The sequence below is a fragment of the Macaca thibetana genome, chromosome 7 (genome assembly GCF_024542745.1).
Source record: "Macaca thibetana thibetana isolate TM-01 chromosome 7, ASM2454274v1, whole genome shotgun sequence".
In the NCBI taxonomy this organism is placed as follows: domain Eukaryota; kingdom Metazoa; phylum Chordata; class Mammalia; order Primates; family Cercopithecidae; genus Macaca; species Macaca thibetana.
The window spans coordinates 148,922,099-148,942,565 of NC_065584.1; the positions used below are offsets into that span (position 1 = coordinate 148,922,099).

Here is a 20,467-nt window from a genome sequence, read left to right on the forward strand (position 1 = left end):
AGTTTGCTGTATATCAGAGTTGAAGTCATACATTCTCATTACCTATGCTTAAGTAGCACCATAACATATTACTGATACTGTGAATTGTAAAGCCAGCAGCTATTAATCCAAGTGTATGTTGTTGTTTTCTTTAGTGGCTGAAAGGATATCAGTTTAACTGACCAAACTGTATTGCTTTTATTAGTAAGAGAACTTGAACATAGCTTGTTTGCTGCTGTTTACTTAATAATGTTTCTGTGTTAGTAGGTTAGTAGTTAGTTTCTTGTGTTAGTAGGCCCTTGCAGTTGCAGAGCTAGAAATCTAGGCAATGTGGATTTCAGATGAGTTTCATAACACTATCTGACATAGTGGGAAGTGCAAGGAAGTATCTGGCAATATTATTTTTCTTATGGAGCCTTTCCATAAGAAAGCAATTCAGTTATAACAAGGTCATACTTGGGTAGGTAACATTTTTTGCCAATAACAAAACCTATATATTGTACCTGTGTGATCTTAAGCATTCGATATATTTAAAAGTGTTACCGGGACTGGGCGTGGTGGCTCACACCTGTAATCCCAGCGCTTTGGGAAGCCAAGGTGGGTGGATCACTTGAGGTCAGGAGTTTGAGACCAGCCTAGCCAACATGGTGAGACCACGTCTCTACTAAAAATACAAACATTAGCTGGGCATGGTGGCATGCACCTGTAATCCCAGCTACTCAGGAGGCTGAGGCAGGAGAATGGTTTGAACCCAGGAGGCAGAGATCGTAGTGAGCCGAGATTGCACCACTGTACTCCAGCCTGGGCAACAGACTGAGACTCTGTCTCAAATTAAAAATAAATAAATAAAAGTGTTATTGGCCAGGAGCGGTAGCTCACCCCTGTAATCCCAGCACTTTGGGAGGCTGAGGCAGACAGGTCACCCTGAAGTCAGAAGCTCAAAACCAGCCTGGCCAACATGGCAAAACCCCATCTCTACTGAAAATACAAAAAATTAGCCTGGCATGGTGGCAGGCGCCTGTAATCCCAGCTCCTCGGGGGGTCTGAGGCAGGAGAATCGCTTGAACCTGGGAAGCAGAGGTGCAATGAGCCAATATTGTGCCACTGCACTCCAGCCTGGGCAACAGAGCAAGACTCCATCTCCAAAAAAAAAAAAAAGTGTGCCAGGTGCGGTGGCTCACGCCTGTAGTAATCCCAGCACCTTGGGAGGCTGAGGCAGGTGGATCACCTGAGGTTGGGAGTTCGAGACCAGCCTGACCAACATGGTGAAACCCTGTCTCTTCTAAAATACAAAAATTAGCTGAGCGTAGTGGCAGGCGCCTGTAATCTCAGCTACTTGGGAGGCTGAGGTGGGAGAATAGCTTGAACCCAGGAGGCAGAAGTTGCAGTGAGCCGAGATCGCACCACTGCACTCCAGCCTGGGCAACAAGAGTGAGACTGTCTCAAAAAAAAAAAAAAAAAAAAAAAAAGTGTTACCAATAATTTAATTCTCATCTCATATACTTGATGGAAGGAGAGTAACTGTTGAGGTGTAGAGCTGCTGGGCTATATACTTCATAGGAATGGCAGAGGCAGCAAGTGATTATTATAAGGAATAACAAGCAATAGTAATGTTAATTTTTTTCCTTATAACCAGGGAAGTAGCATGGAAGATTGAAAGGTTTAAATCCTTGCTTAAATAAAAATGTCAGTCCTGATCAGAATAATGTGACTGAACTTGAAATGTTAAAGGAGTTGGAGAAGCTGCTAAATTAGGTCAGATAGTAATACAAGGTTTATTTATACATAGGTTGGTTAAATTCTTCATTGAGAGCAAATGTGGTTTTGACTAAGATAAGCTACTCCCAACAATTGGCAGTTTTAGAACCTACAGAGGAAATAAAAAACCTGAATTTTACCTGGAGGAACAAATAAGAATTGACTCAGGTTTCTGTAGGTCAGGCATTATTTCATAATAATTATACCATGATTAAGTTCAGCATTCTTCAGAAAGGAGAACAAAATCTGTCATACGAGGATTCATATTAGGAAATTGAGCTGTGATCATGTATATATTAGGGTGAGTGGGAAAAAAAGATTTTAAAGAGAAACCTACTGGAAATTTAAAACTTAAAAATCATCATATTTGAAATACACATTAAAAGAATGCAAGAGATCAAAAGGACCATACAAAACAGATGGTTATTTGGCATAGGCTTAGAGGCTGTGGAGAGAAGAAAGGCATCTTTCTTTCTTTCTTTTTTTTTTTTGGAGACAGAGTTTCACTCTTGTTGCCCAGGCTGGAGTACGGTGGCGCAATCTTGACTCACCGCAACCTCCGCCTCCCAGGTTCAAGTGATTCTTTTGCCTCAGCCTCCCTAGTAGCTGGGATTACAGGCATGTGCCACCATGCCCGGCTAATTTTGTATTTTTAGTAGAGACGGGGTTTCTCCACGTTGGTCAGGCTGGTCTTGAACTCCTCACCTCAGGTGATCTGCCCGCCTTGGCCTCCCAAAGTGCTGGGATTACAGGCATGAGCCACTGCGAAGAAAGGCATCTTTCTAAGAATAAGGCATCTCTAAAATATTAGAAATGTTTTCAGTCAAGGCCAGAGAAGCCCACAGAGTGATTAGGAACAACCTAGAAATTAGGTGAATAAAAGACAAATTCAATAAGCCTCTTTGTACAAGTGATTAGGTATGATATTTTATTTGTTTTTTTTTTTGTTGTTCGTTTTTGAGATGGAGTCTTGCTCTGTTGCCCAGGCTGGAGTACAGTGGCGTGACCTTGGCTCACTTCACTCACTTCAACCTCCACCTCCCGGGTTCAAGCAATTCTCCTGCCTCAGCCTCCTGAGTAGCTGGGATTATAGGCGCACGCCACCACACCTGGCTAATTTTTATATTTTTAGTAGAGATGGGGTTTCACCATGTTGGTCTGGCTGGTCTTGAACTCCTGACTTCGTGATCTGCCTGTCTCGGCCTCCCAAAGTGCTGGGATAACAGGTATGAGCCACTGCGCCCAGCCTTGTTTTTGTTTTTAAAAAAGATATGTTATAATGAAAAGGGCACCTAGAGAATTGGTAAGACTACTTAATCATGGTGTGAAAGATCCATTATTTGAGGATGAAAACATTAGAGAATTTCCATTCTTTCTTTCCAACAGATTAAAGTTTCTAGTACAAATGATGATAGATGCTTAACTTTTTTAAAAAGTTTTTTTCTGATTAGAACATGAATAAATCCTCTAGAAAGTACAGAAAAATATATAGAAGTCCCAGGAATTATCCCAGAAATGTTAACATTTATTTAATATTTCCTACACTTTTTTTTTCTAGCTGCCTAGATTAAATCAGTAAACTTGATGAGCTCAAATTTATCTACCCAAGAATTTAGGAAGAATTCAGAGATAACCTGTGGAATGCTTAGTGAAAGTATATCACCTTAAGTTGTAAGTGGTGTGGTCACTATACTAAGGAACTGGTGTAGATTTTAGATGTGGTTCTGTCCATAAGAAGGGTTCAAAGTAAAGGGACTAAAAACTATACCATATTAGAAAGTTGGTAAATGTAGATTAAAGATTGAGATGACTTGGTGCCATTCATATAATTTGTTGGTGTCAAGGCAATGGGTTAGTTTACATAAGGAAAAGTCACATATGACAAATCATTAATACTTTTATGTGAACACAGTTGTTATCAGTGGACATTGTTTAGTTTGAAAAGACTTATGGTAAGGAAGGTCAGACCAAAGACTGCTTGAAAACTTTAGTCATGGAGTGACAGAAAATTGTTTTGTTGTGAATTAGCGAACTGATTTTCTGATAATAAATACTTCCTTAGGTCTACATTCCCTTTTCTTCAGTTCTAAAAACCTCCGAAAGCTCTGAAAACTGAAAGATTTTTGGAAAGATACGCACAAATCTGACTTCAACTAATAAAAGGCTATTTATAGTCTTTTTTATGTAAAGTAAATATTCATATTGCTGGAGGAATGTTAACGAGTTTGATTACAGGATTCTGTTTCAGTTTTTTCTTTCTTTTTTTTCCCTGAGAAGGAGTTTCACTCTTGTCACCCAGGCTGGAGTGCAATGGTGCTATCTCAGCTCAGTGCAATCTCCGCCTCCCGGGTTCAGGTGATTCTCCTGCCTCAGCCTCCTGAGTTGCTGGGATAACAGGCATGTGCCACTACGCTCGGCTAATTTTGTATTTTTAGTGGAGACAGGGTTTCTCCATGTTGGTCAGGCTGGTCTTGAACTCCCGACCTTAGGTGATCCGCCCGCCTCAGCCTCCCAAAGTGCTGGGATTACAGGCGTGAGCCACCATGCCCGGCCTCTTTTTTTTTTTTTTTTTTTCCCTTTGGGACAAGTTCTTACCTGTCGGCCAGGCTGGAGTGCAGTGGCAGAATCATGGCTCACTGCTGCATCGACCTCCTGGGCTCCAGTTATCATCCCATCTCAGCCTTGTGAGTAGCTGGGACTACAGATGCACACCACCACACCTGGCTACATTTCTTATTTTAGTAGAGACAAGGTCTCGCTATGTTGCCTAGGCTGGTCTTGAACTCCTGAGCTCAGATGACCCTTCCACCTTGGCCTCCCAAAGTGCTGAGATTACAGGTGTGAGCCACCATGCCCAGCACTGTTTCAGTGTCTACTGACAGCATTACACTCACTCTACTATATAAGGTGTATTAATTATCTGAGCTGGCCTTGAACTCCTGGGCTCAAAAATCATCCTCTTGCCTCAGCCTCCAGAATACCTAGGACTATAAGCACACATCATCACACCTGGCTATTTCAACTTCTTACAGATGAAATAACTGAGGCCCAAATAGCTGTAGTGACTTTCCAATGTTATTACACATCAAGGGAGAATAAAGAGTAGAATTGAGTTTTTCTGCTTGCTTACTTGGTTTTGTGCATTTTTTTCCCCATAGCACTGTGCTGCTTCCTTGTTAATCAAATATTAACAAGTTTGATTAGAGGGTACTGTTTCAGTTTCTCTTTTTTTTTGTCCTGGTGACATTGCCTCCAAAGACCATCTTGATGATAACTTCTATGTGGAAGAGTTCAGTGACACTCATCTTATTTGACATTTTAATAAATGTTTCGGCCGGGCGCGGTGGCTCAAGCCTGTAATCCCACCACTTTGGGAGGTCGAGACGGGCGGATCACGAGGTCAGGAGATCGAGACCATCCTGGCTAACACGGTGAAACCCCGTCTCTATTAACAAATACAAAAAACTAGCCGGACGAGGTGGCGGGCGCCTGTAGTCCCAGCTACTCGGGAGGCTGAGGCCGGAGAATGGCGTGAACCCAGGAGGCGGAGCTTGCAGTGAGCTGAGATCCGGCCACTGCACTCCAGCCTGGGTGACAGAGCGAGACTCCGTCTCAAAAATAAATAAATAAATAAATAAATAAATAAATGTTTCACATAAGTGAAATATTGAGATTTTCCTATGACATTAAACTCTTCCAGGTAGTTAGGTCCCCAGATTGTTGGGATTATGCTTCAGGAATATCTTGACTGATGTGAAGCTTCAGTATGGATAAGAATTGCATTTAAAAAGAGGGAGAAAGTCTAAACTACTTTGTTAGGATGTGTAATTTTTAGCTATCAGTTTTAGCCCCCAGTATAAGAATCTTGGCCGGGCACGGTGTCTCATGCCTGTAATCCTAGCACTTTGGGAGGTGGAGGCGGACAGATCACGAGGTCAGCAATTCGAGACCAGCCTGGTCAACATGGAGAAACCCTGTCTCTACTAAAAATACAAAAATTAGTTGGGCGTGGTGGCGGGCGCCTGTAATCCCAGCTATTTGGGAGGCTGAGGCAGGAGAATGGTTTGAGCCCGGGAGGTGGAGTTTGTAGTGAGCCAAGATTGCGCCATTGCACTCCAGCCTGGGCAACAGGGTGAGACTCTGTCTCAAAAAAAAAAAAAAGGTAAAAAGAAACTAGGAGCCTTGGTAAGGTATTCCTCAAAAAATTAACTCAGTGTACTGCCAGGGAAATCCTAGGCATCATTAGGAAGAGAATCAGTACCAAATAAAGATAAAAATACACTTCCATCTGTGTAAAACCAAGGTTTGTTTATATTTATGATACTGTGTATTCTGTTGACCCTGAAGAAGTATTTACCATACATAGCTGATGACCAAAGAAGGTGAAGCCTTTAGTGAATACATGGAAAAAAAATTTTTTTTCAGCTTTTAAAGACAAAGGGAATATTATCAAACCCTGTCAAGTGATGAAAAGAACATATAGTTCTCAGGATCCTGTATTAGATATAGAACACTCAAGTTAGAAGTGATTTTAGCTTAATGATAGGGCTACTCTTATAGTAAATAAATAAAATATGTTTAATGGTGGCAGAAATTTAAAAATGGAAGATTAACAAAATATTTGCATGTTTTTTTAATTACACTTTTTATTTTGAGATCATTATAGAGTCTTATGCAGTTGTAAGAGTAATGCAGTGGGGCTGGGTGCAGTGGCTCATGCCTGTAACCCCAACACTTTGGGAGGTTGATATAAGAGGATCACTTAAGTCCAAAAGTTCAAGACAAGCCTGGGTAACATAGTGAGACCCTGTCTCTACAAAAAAAAATTTTTTTAATTCACTGGGCATGGTCATGCACCCCTGTAGTCCCAGCTATTCTGGAAGCTGAGAGGATTACTTGAGCCCAGGAGGTAGAAACTGTAGTGAGCCATGATAGCGCCACTCTACTCCAGCCCGGCAAAAGAGCAAGACTGTCTCAAAAAATAGTAATAATGATGCAGAGGGATCGTTTGTACCCTTTACCTAGTTTCCTCCAGTGGTAACATCTTGCTAAAGTATAATATCATAATTTTGACATTGATATAAGCCATCTATCTTGTTCAGACCTCCCCGTTTTACTCATAATCAATTTTGTATATATGTGTTTTCAGTTCTGTGCAGACTTAATCACATGTGGAGTCGTACTGTTTTCACCACCACAGTCAAGATACAGAACAGCTCCATCATCACAAATGTCCCTCATGTTGTCCTTTTATAGCCACACCCACATCCTTTCTACTGTCCCCTTCTCCCATCTCCCACAATAAGATTTTTGATAAATTATTGGATTGGTACATTTTATAATAACCTGTTAAGGGAATCCAGGAGTATTTGAGGAATTATATCCTTGACTTTTCATAAAATTATTTAAAATTTATTTTATTGGCCAGGCACAGTGGCTCACACCTGTAATCCCAGCATTTTGGAAGGCTGAGGCAGGCGAATCACCTGAGGTCAGGAGTTCGAGACAAGCCTGCCCAACGTAGCGAAACCCTGTCTCTACTAAAAATACAAAAATTAGCCGGGTGTGGTGGCATGCACCTGTAGTCCCAGCTATTCAGGAGACTGAGGTAGGAGAATCACTTGAACCCGGGAGGTGGAGGTTTCAGTGAGCTGAGATCACGCCACTGCACTCTAGCCTGGATGACAGAGTGAGACTCTGTCTCAAAAAAAAAAAAAAAAGTGTTGGCCAGGCACGGTGGCTCAAGCCTGTAATCCCAGCACTTTGGGAGGCCGAGGCGGGCGGATCATGAGGTCAGGAGATCGAGACCATCCTGGCTAACACGGTGAAACCCCGTCTCTACTAAAAAATACAAAATACTAGCTGGGCGTGGTGGTGGGCGCCTGTAGTCCCAGCTACTCGGGAGGCTGAGGCAGGAGAATGGCGTGAACCCAGGAGGCAGAGCTTGCGGTGAGCCGAGATTGCGCCACTGCACTCCAGCCTGGGCGACAGAGTGAGACTCCGTCTCAACAACAACAAAAAAAAGTTTTATCTATCCAAATAATAGATAAATTATTTTTGTTTTCCTATGAACTTTGTATTAAAAGTCAAATAGTGGGGCAGCTTTTTTTTTTTGAGACACAGTCTCACTGTGTCACCCAGCCCAGAGTGCAGTGGCATGATCTCAAGTCAATGTAGCCTCTACCTCCCAGGTTCAAGCGATTCTCATGCCTCAGCCTCCTGAGTAGCTGGGACTATATGCATGTGCCACCATGCGATGTTAATTTTTTGTATTTTTAGTAGAGGCAGGTTTTGCCATGTTGACCAAGATGACCTGAAGTAATCTGTCTGCCTTAGCCTCCCAAAGTGCTGGCATTACAGGTGTGAGCCACCATGCCTGACCTTTACTCCCAATTTTTCTAAATAATAATGTGTTCTCTTACTGCTTTTCTGTTCTTATCGAATCATCCCAATATAGTTGTGTCACAATTTTTGGTTAGGTCGATATTCATTATTGTGCCGAGTAAATAATGTTTATTATTGAGCCATCTGATACACTACTATTACATTTTTGGTGCAACTTTTCCCCCCCAGGATTTAATATCATTACTTATTTTTTTTTTGGTTTGTTATTATATCCGTATTTCTGATTAATTTTTTTCAGACTCTCCAACAGATCTATAAATCTCATAGTCAAACATCAAGTAATCTGTAAGTTTCTTACTGTCTCCCTTCGTCCCTCCCTTCCTGTTATCCCTCTAAATAGCCTAACCTGTGACAATTAATGGCATGATTCCCTTTACATGTACTACTACTTTAGGATCAGGACTGTGTTATAGCAAGACAATTCTCTTGTTCCTAGGTATTCTTTTACTTTTTAAAAAAGTATAATATGTATGTAATAAAGTACAGTAAGTGCACGAGTCTTGTGCACAACTCAGTTTTTCCATATGTATACAGCCATGTAACCACTATCCAGTTCAAGATATAGAACATTTATTTCCAGCACCCTGCAAGATTCTCTTGTGTTTCTTCCTAGTTGGTATCCCTCTCCCCAAGCATGACCACTTTTCATGACTACTTTTTTCACCTTTGATTCAGAGGTGTTCTCTTTTTTATTGTTGTTTTTTGCTTTAATTTTTTTTTTTTTTTTTTGAGACCGAGTCTCACTTTGTTGCCCTGGCTGCAGTGCGATGGCACAATCTCTGCTCGCTGCAACCTCTGCCTCCTGGGTTTAAGCGATTCTTCTGCCTCAGCCTCCCAAGTAGCTGGAACTACAGGCGAGCACCACCACGCCTGGCTAATTTTTTTTTTTTTTTTTTTTTTTGTATTTTTAGCAGAAACGGGGTTTCACCATACTGGCCAGGCTGGTCTTGAACTCCTGACCTTGTGATCTGCCTACCTCGGCCTCCCAAAGTGCTGGGATTACAGGCATGAACCACCACGCCCAGCCGATTCATAGGTGTTTTAAGTGTGACACTTGGATGGTTTAAGTCTGATAGAAATTTTACATTTATTATACATTTAAATATATATCTGGGGGCGCTCAGGAGTTTGTGGACTAGTCCTTTTTTGGGAAGCGACTGTGCGTGAATGAGACTGTTGCAAGGCTAAGATAATACTCAGAAATGGTTAGGAATTTTAAGAAATATGGAAGCTGCTTTGTTTTCTTAACATTTCCCTTAGATTCTTTTTTTTTTATTTTATTATTATTATTTTTGTTGTTGTTGTTGTTTTTTGAGACGGAGTCTCGCTCTGTCGCCCAGGCTGGAGTGCAGTGGCGCAATCTCGGCTTACTGCAAGCTCCGCCTCCCGGGTTCATGCCATTCTCCTGCCTCAGCCTCCCGAGTAGCTGGGACTATAGGCGCCCGCCACCGCACCCGGCTAATTTTTTTTTGTATTTTTAGTAGAGACGGGGTTTCGCTGTGTTAGTCAGGATGGTCTCGATCTCCTGACCTCGTGATCTGCCCGCCTCGGCCTCCCAAAGTGCTGGGATTACAGGCACATTTCCCTTAGATTCTTAATGAATCTGAATTCTTTTTCCTGGAGAAAGGAATCCACACTCTGATCTAGTAGATTTGAAGGCTTTCAATTGAGAGAGTTTACAACTAGTGACAAATCAAGGTGAAGTAAGAATGGAGAGGAGAAATGCCAGCAGGGCATTGATATGATTCTGCTCATTGAGGAAAACAGTGTCAATTCACTCATTTGTTGACCAAAATACTTAATGAAGGTGGACTGTAAACCAAACACTGGTTCTTCAATGGTCAGCAAAAGAGAGACCGCCTCTGCCCTCAGGGTGCTTGCAGTGTAGTGGAGGAAACAAATGAGACAGCCTTGAAGCAAAATGGTGGCAGTTGTGACCATACCTCAAGGCTGGAGAAGTAGTGTTAGGTATCTTTAAGGATATTTATGTGGATCCCACCCTTTTTTATGGCTAATCTAGCCTTATTTATATGTTTTGATAAGGGAAGTTTTCTTTGTCCCCTCAGATTTACTCTAGCGCTTCTTGTAGAATAGATCTGGAAGGGAGATCTATAGATCTGGAAGGGAGAATAGGGAGATAAGGTCTAGAATATAAAATAATGAAGGCAATTCCTTGTCTGTTCTGAAAAATGCTAAATGTTTTTTCCTTTCCCTGAGACTATGAATTTTACTATGTTTAGAGATGAGGAACTAGGCGTGATGTAATCCCAACACTTTGGGAGGCCAAGGTGAGAGGATCTCTTGAAGGCAGGAGTTTGAGACCAGTCTGAGCGACAGAGACCTTGTTTCTACCAAAAAAAAAAGGAAAGAAAAAGTTAGCCGGGTATAGTGGTGGTCCCAGCTACATGGGAGGCTGAAGCAGGAGGAGGATCCCTTGAACCCAGGAGGTCAAGACTGTAGTGAGCTTGTGTTTGCACCACTGTATTCCTGCCTGGATGGCAGAGTGAGGCCCTATCTCAAAAAAAAAAAAAAAAGGAAAATTAATGCTTCGACACAACAGTTCTGTGTGCAAACCTAGTTTGTTGTTGCTTTTTTGTTTTGTTTTGCTTTGTTTAAGATGGAGTCTCACTCTCTCGCTCAGGCTGGAGTGCAGTGGTGCAATCTTGGCTCACTGCATCCTCCACTCTCCAAGTTCAAGCGATTCTCCTGCCTCAGCCTCCTGAGTCGCTGGGATTACAGGCGCCTGCCACTGCGCCCGGCTAATTTTTTTTTTTTTTTTTTTTTAGTAGAGACGGGGTTTCACCATCTTGGCCAGGCTGTTCTTGAACTCCTGGCCTTGTGATCCACCTGCCTTGGCCTCCCAAAGTGCTGGAATTACAGGCTTGAGCCACCTTGCCTGGCACAAACCTAGTTTTTTAGATGTTTTGAATGCTACCGTCTCCACTATTCACTTTTTTTTTTTTTTTTTTTTTTTGAGACGGAGTCTTGCTCTGTCACCCAGGCTGGAATGCAGTGGCATGATCTCAGCTCACTGCAACCTCTGCCTCCTGGATTCAAGCAATTCTCCTGCCTCAGCCTCCCAAGTAGCTCGGATTACAGGTGCCCGCCACCATGCATGGCTAATTTTTGTATTTTTAGGAGAGACAGAGTTTCCTCATGTTGGCTAGGCTGGTCTCGAACTCCTGACCTCAGGTGATCTGCCCGCCTCGGCCTCCCAGAGTGCTGGAATTACAGGCATGAGCTACCATGCCCAGCTACTTTTTTTCTAACAATTTGAAGTCACCTTCTTAGCACAAAAAGTTTAGCTCTGGGGATAAGAACTTCTAAAGGGCTACATAGCCATCCAATTATGAGGGGAAGAGGCATGGCAGAGCTTATTTTTAAAAATTTTTAATTACTTGTTTATTTTGAGACAGCATCTCACTCTGTCACCAGGCTGGAGTGCAGTGGCATGATCACAGCTCACTGCAGCCTCAACCTCTTGGGCTCAACCGATAATCCCGTCTCAGCCTACCAAATAGCTGAGACTACAGGCATTCACCACCATATCTGGCTAATTTTTTATTTTTATTTTTGTAGAGACAGGGTCCCATTATGTTGCCCAGGCTAGTCTCATAGTCGTGGGCTTGAGTGATCCTCCCGCCTCAGTCTTTCAAAGTACTGGGAGTACAAAGGCATGAGCCACTGCACCCGGCCAGTAGTTTTTTTTTTTTTTTTTTTTTAAGATGGAGTTTTGCTCTTATTGCCCAGGCTGGAGTACAATGGCACAATCTCGGCTCACTGCAACCTCTGCCTCCTGGCAGAGAATCAAATGATTCTCCTGCCTCAGCCTCCCAAGTAGCTGGGATTACAGGCATGCGTCACCACGCCCGGCTAGTTTTTGTATTTTTAGTAGAGACCGGTTTCTCCATGTTGGTCAGGCTGGTCTCGAACTCCTGACCTCAGGTGATCTATCCACCTTGGCCTCCCAAAGTGCTGGGGTTACAGGCGTGAGCCGCTGTGCCCAGCCGCTGGCCAGTAGTGTTTAAAAATTGTTTACTTTAGATCATCTGCCTCTGCTTTTTGCCCTACCTTTACACAGGCTTTGGTAAGGGTTTTCTATGTGGATCACTTTCACCAAGTGAATCTCTATAGGTTCAGGACTGAATTATTTACATATTCAGTATACCATTTACCCTATTGTGGGATGTATGCTGGCACAGAGCAGTAGTGACAAACACCAAGGATCAAAACCTGAGCCCAGTTGAATTGCTGTGTGCTGATGGAAGAGTCATTTGCTTATGTGAAATGAAACAGGTCAAGCCTTGTAATCTTTGTTGGAGAATAGCAGCCTGTGAGGACTATAAAACTATTGATGAGTTGCAGCATATAAAGACTCAGGGACTAAGAGATGCTGCTGTTTTGCCCTCCTGTCCTTACCTGACACATGGTCAGATAAGCCCTGTTGAATTGGATCTGTCTTCTCAAATGGGCTCTGTTAGTCTGTTCTTTAATCTCCATTGGAGATATAAGCTGGAGAGCTATAGTACTTGAGATGACACGGTTCCTTTGTTACAGTAATTAATGTAATAAATTAAGGGAGAGGCCCGAAGGGAAGGTGATTGTTTCTCGTTAGAGCCCTAGGTGGAAATTCATTTGATTAGCAAGCTCCCATGAAGTGTGGCAGGTGGAGAGGGAGATGCCTGTTTTTATAGTTGGGTAAGCTGAGAGTCACTGAGGATGGTTTACACGTTGTACTAACCATACTGAAGCTGGCTAAGTATGAATTGATTTCAGGGCAACATCTAGAATTCAGGGAAGATGGTAGAATATGGTTACCTTCTCAGCAACTTTGTTGTATCCCATTAGTTTATTGACAGTTCCCTGAGACATCAAATTCTGTAAACCTCACACAGTTTATATTCGAAGGCCTATCCTGTCAGTGGGATCAACAACTTTGTGGGTTAGAACAGTTGGCAAAAGAGGTAGTACAGATGTTAAAACCATGAATCTTGCCAGGTGCGGTGGCTCACGCCTATAATCCCAGCACTTTGGGAGGCCGAGGTGGGCAGATCACTAGGTCAGGAGTTTGAGGCCAGCCTGGCCAACATGGTGAAACCTTGTCCCTATCAAAAATAAAAAAATTAGCTGAGTGTGGTGGCGCCCCTGCAATCCCAGCTACTCAGGAAGCTGAGGCAGAAGAATTGCTTGAACCCAGGAGGTGGAGGTTGCAGTGAGCCGAGATCGCGCCATTGCACTCCAGCCTGGGTGACAGAGCAAGTCTCCATCTCAAAAATAAATAAATAAAACCACGAATCTTGAGATTGGTACCTTGTCCCTGAGAGATTTCTGAAGCAAGATGGAGTATGTCAGTCACTACAGTGTATGGCTTTAGGAGCCACATCTAGCCAGGCGGGGTGGCTTGCGCCTGTAATCGTAGCACTTTAGAAGGCCAAGGCAGGCGGATCACCTGAGATCAGGAGTTTGAGACCAGCATGGCCAACATAGCGAAACCCCATCTTTACTAAAAGTACAAAAAATTAGCCAGGCGTGGTGGCACATGCCTGTAGTCCCAGCTACTTGGGAAGCTGAGGCAGGAGAATTGCTTGAAGCTGGTAGGCGGAGGTTTCAGTGAGCCTAGATCACATTACTGCACTCCAGCCTGAGGAGACAGAGCAAGACTGTCTCAAAGCAAAAAAAAAAAAAAAAAAAAAAAAAAAAAAAGCCACGTGAAGGTAGGCATAGCCTAAAAGGAAAACCCTAATCACTGAGTTCATGGAAGAAGAAAAGATTGCCATTTCCTTTCATAGAACTCAAATGGGTATTGATACAACCTGTAATTTAATTTGTAAAAAAAAATTTCACTGTAAGCCCCGCCTCCCAGATTTACGCCATTCTCCTGCCTCAGCCTCCCGTGTAGCTGGGACTACAGGCGCCTGCCACCTCGCCCAGCTAGTTGGGTTTTTTTTGTATTTTTTAGTAGAGACGGGGTTTCACTGTGTTAGCCAGGATGGTCTTGATCTCCTAACCTCGTGATCCGCCCGTCTCGGCCTCCCAAAGTGCTGGGATTACAGGCTTGAGTCACTGCGCCCGGCCTGTTATTTTTCTTAATACTTTAGATGCCTTGTAAAAGGTAGAACCATGAAACAGTTCCCCCTAAGTTCAGACTAGAACCTTATAAGAGTAGTTGGGTCATATATTTTCAAGTTGTCTTCTTTTTATTTTTATTTTTTAAATAAGTAGAGATGGGGTCTTGCTATGTTGCCCAGGCTGGTCTAGAACTCCTGGGCTCAAGTGATCCTCTCACCTCAGCCTCCCAAAGTACTGGGATTACAGTCGTGGGGTGATGTACCCAGCTTTGACTTGTCTTACATTTTTCAGATTTATATCCTCATGATATGCTTAGAATGTGATAGTCTTCCTCCATCTTATAATGAGAAAATACTTAATGAAGCAGCTTAGCTAGTGTCAATGGAAATTTGAGTCCAGAAATCACATCTCCTGACTCAGAGTTCAGTGTTCTTTTTACTACACCATGCTACCCTCCTTGAATTGAGTATAGCATTTTAACTTTGGCATGCAGCTTTTGGAGGGGAATACCTGGCTAGACAGATAGCCCTAATATCCATATTTTATGTGTGACCTGTGTGGTCTCAAGCAGATTATAATTCATATATAACTATCACATGCTCAGGCCAAAGCCTATAAGAGGATTGGTCCAAAATCCATAAGAAAAGGAGAGGACAGATAAATTTACAGTAGAACAGTATTAGACAATTTACTGCTTATACTGGATTATCTGTGGGTAGTTACCAATTAAAGGAATTGACTCTTTGAAGCCCTCTTGGATGGATACAGAGATTTCTCTGGGGTGAAAGAAATGTAGTGTTTCTTGTTATGTTTGGATATGAGTAGGGTCCAGTTGCTGTTTTTGCTCTCTGAGCTGGGACAGAACCCTCGCATGAAAACTCTTTTTCATTCTTACCTTTCTGGAAGGAGAGGCCTTGTTCATTCCTGAGGTAGAAGAGTGGTATGGTCTCTGACATGTGTCCTTTAAATTGCAATTAATGACCTGAAATGTATGATTTACAAATGTACAAGCCTGTGGGCTGGGAGTCAAAGAGATGGATGTTGTTATGATACGTTTTTTAAGCAGGAATGCTTTGGGTAAATACAGGGTATGGAAAGTGGTTGTCATGACCTATCTTGGTCCCTTAAACATGTCCATGTAGAGAGGAGTTTCTTAACGATCAGGTGTAGGAACAAAACACAGATAGTACTGACAACTCATGGTGGACAAGTGATTCCAGAGGCTGTTGAGTTGCAGTCCTAAAGAAGGAAGTGGAGTACAATTAGGCAGAAGGAGAGGAAAATTATCACAGAAGCTTGTGCAAGTTTTAAATGCCTTGTGGTCTCTGTAAGATATTGGTTCTCCTGATTCCACAGTTTCTCTGCCATGAAAGCAAGAGGTCAGTGCTTTTCGTTTCCCACTAGCATTTTGGTTACCCTACCTCCTGGGGTTAAACATCTCTGCAATGACCTGTCAAAGAGTTGATTATTAGCTGCATAAAGCCAGGGATGCTGTAGGGAGCAGATGGGAAGTGGTTTGGCTGCTGCAGCCAGGCTGATTGAAGAATCCTTGGCAATTTTACAGTGTCTCTTTGGAAATGTACCACCAAAGTTACTATGAAGCCTGCTGGGTTTGGAAACCTAGATTTCTGAAAAGTCACCTGGTTGAAAAGTAGTACTTATAAAAACTCTTCACTCTCAAAAATAGGAATATAGGGACTTTCTAAAAGAACATCAAGACACCAAAGATCAGTCCTTGGGATATGTTTTCTTTGCATCCTGGTCGTTCAGAAATTTTGGGTAGTTTTCTAGTAGGGAAAGCACTTTTTGATAGGTATATTAATAGAATTATAAATTTGAAAAAAGCCTTAGGCATGTCTAGACTAACCCTACCACACACAGGGGAATCTTTTATGTATTTGCTTCACAGGTGATTATGCTTTTTCTGCTTAAATACTTTCAGTAAAATAGACATTAAACATTGTGGGTCATTGTTGGGAATCTCAGGATATTAAACTTTTTCCTGAGTTAAATATCTGTCTTTCTGTAACTTCTACTCACTGACTCTATTTCTACCCTCAGAGTCACAGAGTTACTTTCTCTCTTCCACACTGCAGACATCATATACATATTTTTTTTTTCTTTTTGAGACAGAGTCTTGCTCTGTCACCCAGACTGGAGTACAATGGCACGATCTCAGCTCACTGCCTCCCAGCCAGTCTCGTACCTCAGCCACCCAAGTAGCTGGGATTACAGGTGCCCACCACCACGCCTGGCTAATTTTTTGTATTTTTAGTAGAGGTGGGGTTTCGCCATGTTGGCCAGGCTGGTCGTAAACTCTGACCTCAGGTGATCCACCCATCTTGGCCTCCCAAAGTGCTGGGATAACAGGCGTGAGCCACCTTGCCTGGCACAATCATATATTTGAAGCTAACAGCCTGTCTTCCTTCAGTGTTCTTTCCGGACTAAAGAATCCCAGTTTCTAAGGCCTTTGCTCTTATGAAATGGCTTCCCAGTCTTGTACCATACTGTGCTCTGTAGTACATCATTTCTGTTTATTAATATCACACTTAAGATGTGGAATCTGGAAATGAGCACAGATCATCAGATGTTGTTTTTGCCTCCAGCTACCGTTTCAGAAAAAGTAGAATTTTTAAAAAGTATAATGGCAGTATTACTTGCTTACTAGAAAAAAATTCCAAAAAACAAAACAGTTTGCCATGGCATATGGAATTGGAACAAGAGGAATTTGAAAGAGTGTAAGCTTTATAACTTACAGTTTGTCTTTCCTTATTGTTAAGGCTTTTTGAGGTACATTATCAAAGTACTGGTTTTGCCTCACATGTTATTCAGGGATAATTGTTAATATCTGAATTGAGTTTTCAGATCACAAAGTGCAGTTGATATTTGTATTTATAGGACTTATTTAAATTTATGCTACATTAAACTGATTTTAGTATTTCAGGTAGTTTTTTTGTTTGCTAGTTGGTTTTTTTGAGATGGCATCTCGCTCTGTCACTCAGTCTAGAGTGCAGTGGCACGATCTTGGCTCACTGCAACCTCTGCCTCCTGGGTTCAAGCAATTCTCCTGCCTCAGCCTCCCAAGTAGCTGAGATTATAGGATGTACTATCACACCGGTTAATTTTTGTATTTTTAGTAGAGACAGGGTTTTGCCATGTTGGCTAGGCTGATCTCAAACTCCTGACCTCAAGCGATCCACCCACCTGGGCCTCCCAAAGTGCTGGGATTACAGGCCTGAGCCACTGTGTCCAGCTTTCTTTATGAATTTTAATTGATACTGCATTTTTTGTTTCCTTGCATTTTTTTAATATTATATCCTTTTGTCCTTCCAACTAAGTTACACATTTTCATTTTAACCTGTTAACTTTTTTTTTTTTTTTTTTTTTTTTTTTTGAGACACAATTTCACTCTCTCGCCCAGACTGGAGTGCAGTGGCGTGATCTTGGCTCACTGCAACTTCTGCTTCCCAGATTCAAGTGATTCTCGTGCCTCAGCCTCCCAAGTAAGTGGGATTACAGGCATATGCCGCCACACCCAGCTAATTTTTGTATTATTAGTAGAGATGAGGTTTCGCCATGTTGGCCAGGCTGGTCTTGAACTCCTCACCTCAAGTGATCTGCCTGCCTCGGCCTCCGAAAGTGCTGGGGTTACAGACGTGAGCCACTGTGCCTGGCCTCTGTTATCTTTTTAATGCTCTCTTCCTTACTGGCATACTTTGTTTATCATGCATCCTGCAGCAGGGCAGGCAGTACAGTAGACTGAGAACTGTCAGAAGCTCTCAGTGAGCACTAACATTTTTGTTTTATATGCTTTCCTTACTCCTCCAGAGTCTCTCTTCCATTACTATTCTATTTTCCAGAGGAAGGTCTTTTGAAACTAAGGAAAGTTTTATTGTTTTTCTAAGGATAAAGCAAGGTGGGGTTGTTTTAATGGTTAAATTACATACCGAGGATAGTGAGTAACCCTTAGATTAATGTAGGTTACACGCTAAGTCTAGCCACAATTGCAAAGATTAGAGAACTAAAAAATTATGATTTAGGGAAGAACTGTGCTTTAATAATTCTCTATCATGGAAATTCAGTTGGCATCTCCTTTTCTAGAGATGCCCTCTGCCCCTCATAATAGAAAAATTATTTTCAGTACCGTGTTCCATTGCCTTACTCACTGTCTTATTTGCTGCTGTATTTTCAGCACCTATTTAGTGCTTGGCACATCATAGGCAATAAATAAAAGATTTTCTAACAAATGAACAGGTATCTACTATGCTGTTTCATGGAGGCCAAGTCTTCTTGTGTAGTGTTGAGAATTCCAAATAGCTTACTGATTTCTTCAGAATCCTAGATCATTTTCAGAGTATCATTTCTTTTTTTTTTTTTTTTTTTTTTTTTTTTTTTGAGACAGTGTCTCGCTCTGTTATCCAGGCTGGAGTGAAGTGGCACAACTTCAGGTCACTGCAGTCTTGACCTCCCAGGCTCAAGCCATCCTCCCACCTTTCAGCTCCCTGAGTAGCTGGGGCTACAGGCATTACCATCACACCCAGCTAATTTTTGTATTTTTTATAGAGACGGGGTTTTGCCATGTTGCCCAGACTGGTCTTGAACTCCTGGGCTCAAGTGATTCTCCTGCCTTGGCCTTCCAAAGTGCTGGGATTACAGGCGTGAGCCACCATGCCTGGCCTCGAGGTATCACTTTGTAAGAGATTATGTTTCCTTTACCTTGTGGGTAACTTTTTTTCATAGTTTCTACATCATATCCCCCACCCCCACTTTTTGCTTTTCTCTCATAAAGTAGGATCTATGTAGACTTGGCATTTACTAATAAATAGTGGTTGGTTGCTGTTAACACTAAGATCTCCACTTGGGTAATGGATATATTTTCTTTCCACATCTACAGCTAAACAGCAGATAAATGTGCACACCTCTTCCTCTTAAATTCCAGTTGCTAGCAGGCATTCACCTGGCTCCGCTCCTTTGTTCTTCTACTGTGACATCTTTTCTTGCTCCTACACCCTAGTTCTTTGACATTACTCTGAGGGAGCAGGTAAAAAAGTACAATTTGTCTTGTCTCTATCCTATCTGTAGCATTTACAGATCTCTATAAAGTTAGAGATCCACTTTGCAGAATTCACTGTGACACCACTGGCTTGTTCTTTCTACTCAATTATCTTATAAAAATTACTTTTTGGCTGGACACAGTGGCTCACACCTGTAATCCCAACACTTTGGAGGGTCAAGGCAGGCAGATCACATAAGGTCAGGAGGTCGAGACCAGCCTGGCCAACGTGGCGAAACCCCGTCTCTACTAAAAATACAAAAGTTAGCCGGTCATTGTGGTGCATGCCTGTAATCCCAGCCTCTTGGGAGGCTGAGGTAAGAGAATTGCTTAAACCTGGGAGGCAGAGGTTGCAGTTAGCCGAGATCACGCCACTGCACTCCAGCCTGGGCAATAGAACAAGACTCTGACTCAAAAAAAAAAAAAAAAAAAAAAAATTAATGGATGCAGAAAGATGGTGGACAGAGGAATAAGCAAGAACAGAACTCTTTGGCTTTATCATAAAATAATACTGGATGGTATATGTTGACTGCCAGGTTTTCTAGATGACACACTCCTCAAGTCTCGTTAGTCAGGAGATAGTGTAGACAGAGTCTTACTCTGTCACCCAGGCTGGAGTGCAGTGGCGTGATCTCAGCTCACTGCAACCTCTGCCTCCCAGGTACAAGTGATTCTCCTGCCTCAGCCTCCCGAGTAGCTGGGATTACAGGTGTCTGACACCTCATTCGGCTAATTTTTGTATTTTTAGTAAAGACAGAGTTTCGCCATGTTGGCCAGGCTGATCTTGAACTCCTGACCTCAGGTGATTCACCTGCCTCTGCCTCCCAAAGTGCTGGGATTACAGGCATGAGCCACGGTGCCTGGCTGTAAATTGCCTTTTTAATACCCCATCACCACCACCCCCTTTTGTAGCCAATCTCTGTTTCCTGTGGTGTGAGGCCTGGTGTTTGTCAAAACAGTGCCATCAGTATTACATGAGAAAGTGAAGAATTATCCTACATCCTGGTGTTAGGATTTTTAGTAGTGTCCAGTTTTTCATAGAGTAAACATTCTTCTTTTTTTTTTTTGCGTGTCTTCCTATTTTAGTGGGAAAGGCCACTTTGAATCCTGCTATTGAGATATAATTTGAAACCTGGAGTTTGAGAAGGCTGATTTAGCTTCTCTGAACTTAAGCTGATTGGTTGAGTCCCCTCTGAGATTGTC

The 20,467-nt window shown here is 42.4% G+C and overlaps 2 protein-coding genes across 5 annotated transcripts in view; one reads left to right on the forward strand and one right to left on the reverse strand.

Moving 5' to 3' along the window:
• Positions 1-20,467, reverse strand: part of PPIB (peptidylprolyl isomerase B) — a 445,571-nt gene that overhangs the window by 371,540 nt on the left and 53,564 nt on the right. The window lies entirely within an intron of this gene.
• ZNF609 (zinc finger protein 609) overlaps positions 1-20,467 on the forward strand; it is a 241,570-nt gene that overhangs the window by 20,030 nt on the left and 201,073 nt on the right. Inside the window, exon 1 of one of the 4 annotated variants that reach the window (XM_050795913.1) lies at positions 14,102-17,714. The exons of the other annotated variants lie outside the window; for them this stretch is intronic. The gene's annotated coding sequence lies outside the window, so the exon portion shown is untranslated. Of the gene's footprint in view, positions 1-14,101; positions 17,715-20,467 lie in introns of those variants that run through there. 4 annotated transcript variants of the gene reach the window in all.